Consider the following 8,403-nt stretch of genomic DNA (forward strand, 5'->3'; position numbering starts at 1 on the left):
CCGGGGTCCGCAGCCTCGCCGGGGAGCGGCTTCCGGTGCTGACTGCGTCATCTCCGCGCGTCATTCTGCAGCGCCCGGCACCGGCGACGGCGCTTCCGGCCCCCGCCTCGCGGTGCACGGAGGAGGCTGCCGGGCGGGGGAGAGCGCAGGAGGGCGTAGGAGGCGGAGCACGCGCAGTAGCGCGCTCAGCGCCGCTGGCCCCGGTGGAGCCTGGAGCCCATCGTCTTTCCGGGCTGTGTGTTCGAATATGCCCATTGCACGACTGGCTTTCTTCCCATCTGATTTTGCATCAGTTCTGTGCAGATTATATGTCCTCACTTTACAAGTAGGAGAGGGCACTATGGTTCAGATAAGTTAAAAGATGTGTCGGGGATGGCCCCGTAGCCTAGTAGTTGAGGGAGCCAGATCCCACAAGGCCAAGTTAGACTTCCCACGGGTAGTTTGAGGAGCACCCTGGATATCTGCTATTCCCATAATCCGACAGGTTGCAGAGACGGAGGAGAAAGGATTGCAGCACGACACCTGCCCCATTAGAGGGGGAGGGTGCCTTCCCCCTCTCCCACGCTCTCTCTGGAAAGTGCATGTTTCCCCTAGCAAAATTTAAAAAAAAAAAAAAGAAAACAGAGGGACCAGCAGTTGGCATAATGGCTATGCCGCTGGACTTCCATGTAGTCGACCGTCTTTTGAGTCCCGGACTGTGTGGCTTAAACACACCGGGCACGTGTGTGTGCGTGCCCAAGATCCCGAGAGATAATGGAGAAGGGAGTGCGGCGTGGCCATGGGTGTGTGTGTGTGTGTGTGTGTGTGTGTGTGTGATTTTTCTCTTTCTGTCTCTGTCTTTCATGTGAGCACACATACCCTATAGCAAAAAAACCTCTCCAAGAAAATAATAAAGAAAAAAGAAAGAAAAAAAATGGTATCTAAGAATCCAACTTTATCCACGAGTACTTTATTTTTTATTTATTTCTTTTTTGGAGAGATTTTTTGCTATAGGTCATGTGCGCGTGCCAGAAAGAGACAGAGACACAGAAAGCGAAAAATCACCCCTCAGGGGCGATGGCCACGCCTCAATCCTTTCTCCTCCATTCTCCTCTCAGGATCTTGGGCAAGCATGCACAGGCGCCTGGCATGAGTTTAAACCACTGGTCGGAGAGAACCGCGGTGGACTATATGGGAGTCCAGCGACATAGCCATTCTGCCATCTGCTGGGCGCCTCTACAAGTTCTATAAATGTGAATGGTCTACATAGACCAGACAGAGACTACCAGAGTAGATAACAAGACCTAATTATATGTCATCTACAAGAATCCCACTTTAAAGACTCAGAGAGATTGTTGGGGGCGGGGAGGAAGTGTCCACATTTAAACAACCCCTTGAGCATTGGCTATATCCCAAACGGAGTTCTCAGGGGTAGGGTTAGGGAACAAAAAAATAAAAATCCCTTTCTGCCTGGGCCTTACACCTAGTGCAGATGTGAACCTGCATCAAACATTAGCAAGTGCTAAGAGAAAATAAAGGAGAGCAAAAGGGTTGGTGAGCAGAAAAAGGCAGATGATACACATTTACACTTTCTGTGGCTGGGACTGGATACACACATAACCTCTCTGTTTACTTTCCTCGTCTGCCAAACTGGTACAGAGCCCTCTTCATCTGATTGGAACGAGGATCACAGGAAATAAAGCAGGCCAATTCTGCAGCACCTAGAACAAAGCGGCAATGCCACGCACTCTTCTAAACACTTTCTATTTATCACACTCAATTTCCACAGCAACAAGGTAGTTACTGTCATTAGCCCTATTTTTAGAGATGGGGAAACTGGAGTCAAAAGAAATTTTGGGGGCCAGCTGGTAGCTTAGTGGTAACACAACTGGACTCCCAGGGGGGGAAGGCTCTGGTTTCACATCTGGGACTTGCCCGAGCACATCAGGTGTGTGAGTGGGTGTGAGCCAAGTGGGCTGAGACTGGAGGTGGATGGATGTGAAAACCCTGTTGGGGGTGCCCTCCCCCAATAAATAAATAAAGTTATTTTTTTGAGAGATTTTCGCTATAGGGCGTGTGCGCTTGCCAGACAGACAGAGAGAGACATAGAGACAGAAAGCGACAAATCATCCCCCAGGGGGGATGGCCACGCCGCAATCCCTTCTCCTCCGTTCTCCTCTCGGGATCTTGGGCACGCACGCGCACGCGCCCAGCGTGAGTTTTAAGCCACCGGGTCCAGGCCACGAACCACGGTCGACTACGTGGGAGTCCAGCGACAAAGCCATTACGCTAACTGCTGGTTCCCAATAAATAAATAAACTTTTAAAAAGTTATTCAATTTTGTTTATTCATTAATTTTTAAAATTTGATCAGAGGGAGATACAGAGAAAGAGAGAGGGATAGCAAGAAAGTAAGCCACCAGGTCTGGGACACGAACCATGGTCGGCCATGTGGGAGTGCCCAATGCCTTAGCCACCATGCCATCTGCTGGCCCCAGTAAATAAACTTTTAAAAAATTAGTGGTTTAGTATTTTGTCTAAAGTCATAGTAATTGGTTGTCATAGGCTTCACTGCAAACCAGCTTCAGGGCATAGGCTATACCTGTCTGCATGAGGGCTCATAAATCACATGCATGTACACACATACACACATACATTCATATGCATTTTATTCCAGCACATCTGATAGGACTTTTAGCAATGATGGAAATGTTCTCACTCTGCACTGCCCAATAAAGCAGTCAATAAGCTCTGTGGCTATTGAATGCCTGGAAAGTGCCTAAGAAAATTGAATGCTTGAAAAATGCCTAAGAGGGGCTGGCATGTGACATGGTGATTAAGGTGCTGGACTCCCACATGGTCGACTGTAGTTTGAGTCCTGAACCTAGTGGCTTGCTTTCTCACTTTTCCTTTCTCTCTCTCTGGTCAAATTTAAAAAAAAAAAAAAAAAAAAGAAGGAAAGAAAGAAATTAAAATGCCTAAAAAAAGTGATTGAAAAGCAAAACCTTGAATTTTAGTTAATTTTCATTATTTTTTAATTTAAAGAGCCACTAGTGGCTAATGGCTTCCATATTAGAGAGCACAGTCTAATGATATAGACAGACACATAATGAAGACAACAAGAGTCACATATCCAGTAAGAGGTCAATATAGCCAAGGCTCCAAGCATCTTGACACAAAACTTAGGGTGTAAAAATTGATTATGTGTGGGGCTGGCAGGTGGCATAGTGGTTAAGGGCACTGGACTCCCAGATGGCTGACCACGGTTTGAGTCCTGGACCTGGTGGCTTGCTTTCTCATTTCCTCTCTCTCTTTCTCTCTCTCTCTCTCTCTGTCCCTCTCTGGTCAAATTAAAATAAATAAATAAATAGATAGATAAATAATTGAATAAAACAATTTTTAAAAATTCCCTTTCAAGCAAAATTGTTTAGACTAGATTTTTCCATTTTGCAAAAATTTCCAAGATTGCACGATTATTGTTGAGAAAACACGACCATCAAAAAATATAAGGCATTGGGGCCGGCAAGTGGTGTGGTGGTTAAAGGCGCTGGACTCCCACATGGCCGACCATGGTTTCGAGTCTCGGACCTGGTGGCTTGCTTTCTCACTTCCTCTCTCTCTTTCTCTCTCTCTGTCTCTGATCAAACTGAAAAATAATAATGATATAATAATAAAGTTAAATAAAATAATTCTTTAAAAAAAATATAAGGCGTTAGAACCCATAGGCGGCTTGTTGGTTAAGGTGCTGGACTCCCATATGGCCAATGAAGGTTTGAATCCCAGGCCTGGAGGCTTGCTTTCTCACTGTCCCTATCCCTTTCTCTTTCTCTGTCTCTGGTAAATGCATGTACCCTATAGCAAATTTTAAAACAAAAATAATAATTAATAAAATTAAATAATTATTCTAAAATACATATATTGGTTTGTTGGAAAAGTCATGACATATTTTTCTCTATGCAAAATGCGTCAAGGGAACCAGCAGTTAGCGTAATGGCTATGTCGCTGGACTCCCACGTAGTCGACCGCAGTTCGTGTCCCGGACCCGGTGGCTTAAAACTCACGCCGGGCGCGTGTGCGTGCGTGCCCAAGATCCCAAGAGGAGAATGGAGGAGAAGGGATTGCGGCGTGACCATCCCCTCTGGGGGGTGATTTCTCGCTTTCTGTCTCTATGTCTTTCTCTGTCTGTCTGGTGAGCGCACGCGCCCTACAGCGAAAAAAACCTCTCCAAAAAAAAAAAGCGTCATGACTTTCCTGACAACCAATTATATATGAGGAGTTATTCCTGGCCAAATAAGTATGAAAACGGCTGTGAATGGCCAGGAGAAAGAGGAACAAGGGAAAGAAAAAGATGAGATGGAGCCTAACGTGGAAATAGGATGCTCAGCATAACTGCGTGTGTGACGGGAACATGAAATAGGCTGAATGCTGTTTCTTTGCTTGCAATGCCCTTGCTAGTAAGAAATGGGGCTCAGGGTGACTCCAACACAGACCTGCTCCAGGGAAACGGCAAACACCCAATGCAGGGTAGAAAATGACTGTGTGTTGTTTTCCCATTTTTAGGAAAACTTGACTGGGGGAGGCGTAGTTTGGATGACTTCCAATTGAGTTTATAACGTTGTTACATAGCCTGTATTAAGAATTTGGAATCCTTTCTAATGAGACATACAGCGGACTCCATCATCTGATGTACGCTGGGGGACAAGTATTCCTTGACGTGCAGCAAAGTTTTCACACGTGTATGTACCAGGGAGAAGGCTTTATTCCAGCTGCTTAGATTCCCGAGATGCTATTTCTCCTTGCGTGACGACGCTGTGCAGAGGGGATATGGGAGGGCTGTTCTGTGAGCCTCCACACATACTTTACCAGGAGCTCAGCATACAGACAAAGGGTCAGTTTCATGAGGTACACAGGCTGGAAGCATCTGAAGACGTTTGCTCTGTCTATTCTTTGTTCTAGATTCTCTCTGGCTGTAACATGATCAGTACTCACTCTCCCATGCAGTCAGCAGGTATTCTGGGACAAAAGCTCAGGTCGATTGGCAAGACACCTTATCCCTAAAGTTTGAGGCACAAAGTACTTTACTGCAATGGTTAGACTGGATGATCCTGAGATACATTTGGGCATAACTTGGCATCTAGACTCAGGAACATCCAAAGCCCTGACGTCGCTCATAGACAATATGCAGGTAAGTGTCCTTGGATCTTAGAAGCATTTACGGATCTATTAGAAAAGATGTTGAGGAAGCTGGTTTCCTCTCTCTAAATCATCAGCACTGAGAAAATGGAACTGAGTTCTGGGGTTTGTTTCATTTTTTTTTTTTCTACTTGATATTCATGGAAAAGGAAAGATAGAAGTCAGGATTCTCCAGTGATTAAGCCTGAGTTTTGGAATCCAGCAGATTTGAGTGCGAATCATGGCTCTGCACAATCAATGCTATCCCACCGTGGGATCTTGGGCAGATAGTTACACTGCTGGATACACAGCTTAACTTCGAAGAGAACCTATCTGAAAGGGACAGTACCAGAGCTGAAGGAGCTAAGGAAAACATACAGAGTGCTTAGAACAGTGCCTGGGGGACCAGCAGTTAGCGTAATGGCTATGTCACTGGACTCCCACGTAGTCGACCATGGTTTGCATCCCGAACCTGGTGGCTTAAAACTCACACCGGGAGCATGTGCATGCGTGCCCAAGATCCCGAGAGGAGAATAGAGAAGGGACTGCAGCATGGCCATCCCCCCTGGGGGGTGATTTCTTGCTTTCTGTCTCTCTGTCTCTCTCTGCCTGGCGAGCGCATGCGCCCTATAGCAAAAATCTCTAAAAAAAAAAAAAAAAAAAAAGAACAGTGCCTGGCACCAACCAAGTGCTCACAGAGAGGTAACTGTTGGGGGAGTTTTGTCACTAAATTGCCAATGAATAGGTATTTAATTCCTTAAGTGTTCCTAAGCTGTTATATTATAATTCTGCATTAGCCCTTCCAGGTGGGAAGGTGCCATCGTTTTTTTGGCGAGGCAGGCCAAGTTCGGTACATATCCATCCCAGATCTCCGAAGAAGTTTATACTGATAGCAAGAATCTGCCCATATTGCCAGGTGTGTCAGATGGGTTAAGGAGACACTCAGACTCTCATTCAGTATTAAACTGGAAAGTCATGCGAGAAGAAAATGTTTGATAGTCAGTGTGTGGCGGCCAACACAAGCAATTACCTTATGGAAAAATAACCTTTGACTTTGTAACTAGAGAAGCGGATCTGGTGCTTCAGTTCAAGAAAGAACATCATATATTTTCCTGGGGGTTTTTATTACAGTGATGCCACTGTTACATCATACCCATGTATCTATGTCTAATTCTTTTTGGAATCCCCAGTGTCTAACACAGTGCCCTGTATTTAGTAAGTAGCCTTTCATCCAAGCAAGAAAACAACTAACATTTTATTCAGTGTCCACTTTGTGCCAAACAATGGGCTGGGTGGCACTGGAGAAGGGACAGGCGTGATGCTTACTGTCTGGGAGACTAGTATCTAATAAAAGAGAGAATAATGATAAATAATAATACACCCTTATGCCAGTCCCATGAGCGGGTGATTAACAGAGCTGGATTCCACATGGCCAACTGAGGTTCAGATCGTGGCTTTACTGGCTTGAAAAATATGCCAGATGGAAAGGATGGAGAAACAGAGGATTGCAGTGTGACCTCACGTCTTAAGAGGGTTCTCTCTCTCTCTCTCTCTCTTGCAAGTGTGCATGTCTTTGGCAATCTAAAAACAAAACAAAACACAGACACTTAAAATAGTGTACTGCTACATACTGTAAGAGATTCCTACAGGATTTAATGGGGGCAAAAACAGCAAGGGAGATGAAGCCTGAATGAACACATGTCCTTTTCTTATTTAGGTGACATTCTGCAGACTTCGGACTCACCAGTGGTGTTTCATAATGTTTAATGTCATCCTATTTCATGCCTTGCTTTTTGGGGCTGACTTTGTAGAAGAATACTTGCTGCATTCTCTGCCTTATATAGATATGAAAGTTCTCGAAATTAAGGATAAGGCAAGAAGATTGAACCTGGAGCCCTTACGAAGCAATCTCTCCAAATATTATGTCCTGAGCCAGTCGAAGGTGTGTAAAGGGAAGAACATCTTTTTGCTTTCTCTCGTCTTTAGCAGTCCAGGAAATGGAACAAGACGAGACCTCATCAGGAAAACCTGGGGTAATGTGACTAGTGTCCGACAGCACCCCATTCTCACACTGTTTGCTTTGGGAAGGCCTGTTTTGGTAACTACCCAGAAAGAGATAGAGAAAGAAGCTCGTAAGAATAATGATATAATTGAAGGAATCTTTCTGGACAGTTCTGAGAACCAAACCCTGAAGATCATCGCAATGACACAGTGGGCTGACACTTTCTGCCCTAATGCCTTGTTCATTCTCAAGGTTGACGACGGGATGTTTGTCAATCTCCCAGGCTTGGTGGACTATCTTCTCAATCTGAAAGAACATCTTGAAGATATCTATGTCGGAAGAGTTATTCACCAGCATCTACCCAACAGAGACCCTCGTAGGCACAATTTTGTTCCTCTGAGTACTCAGAAAAATATTATCCCGATTACTGCAGTGGTGAGGCCTTTATAATGTCCCAAGATGTAGGCGGATGATGTACGTGGTTTTCAAAGAGATGCCCATTATGGTGCCTGCTGATGTGTTTGTAGGAATTAGTGCTAAGTTCATTGGCCTGATACCAATCCATAGTTCAAGGTTTTCTGGGAAAATACACATCAGCTATAACAGATGCTGCTACAAGTTCATCTTTACATCCTCAGAAGTTAGAGATGCTGAAATGCCTGTGGCATGGAAGGAAATTAATGACGAGAAAGAATGCACGCTGTTTGAGACTTACTACAGGCTCATTTCCTGCAAGCTTCTAACATACCTCGACAGCTTTAAACGTTCTCACATGGGGACCATAAAATACAATGCCATATATTTTGGTGATTAGAATTTCTTTCTCTTCCTTCTATTACTTTTAAATGACTTCCTACCCTGTTGTAGAAAGCAGCGCTCCTTCCCCATGTTTTGTGTAGCTTCTCTGAATCTTGAATCATTCATAGTAAAGGTACAAAATGTTCTTAAGAGCTCTGATGTACTCAGTCTTACTAGGATCTCATTTTAAGAAATGTAAGTTGATGTAGTATGATTCTAGTCAAAATAAAATCTTGAAGAAGGAGGACATTATATTTCATTGTAACCAAATCTTGCATAAAAACTGATAAGCTTATATATATTTATGACATACAATCGATGTTTTGATATATGTCCTGGAATAGCTAAATAAAGTTATTAACATATGCATCACCTCACATACTTATCGTGTGTGTGTGTGTATGTGTATGTGTGTGTGTGGTGAGACCACTTAAAATCTGCTCTCCTAGCTGC

Source organism: Tupaia chinensis, unplaced genomic scaffold, assembly GCF_000334495.1.
Source record: "Tupaia chinensis unplaced genomic scaffold, TupChi_1.0 Scaffold000455_1, whole genome shotgun sequence".
In the NCBI taxonomy this organism is placed as follows: Eukaryota; Metazoa; Chordata; class Mammalia; order Scandentia; family Tupaiidae; genus Tupaia; species Tupaia belangeri.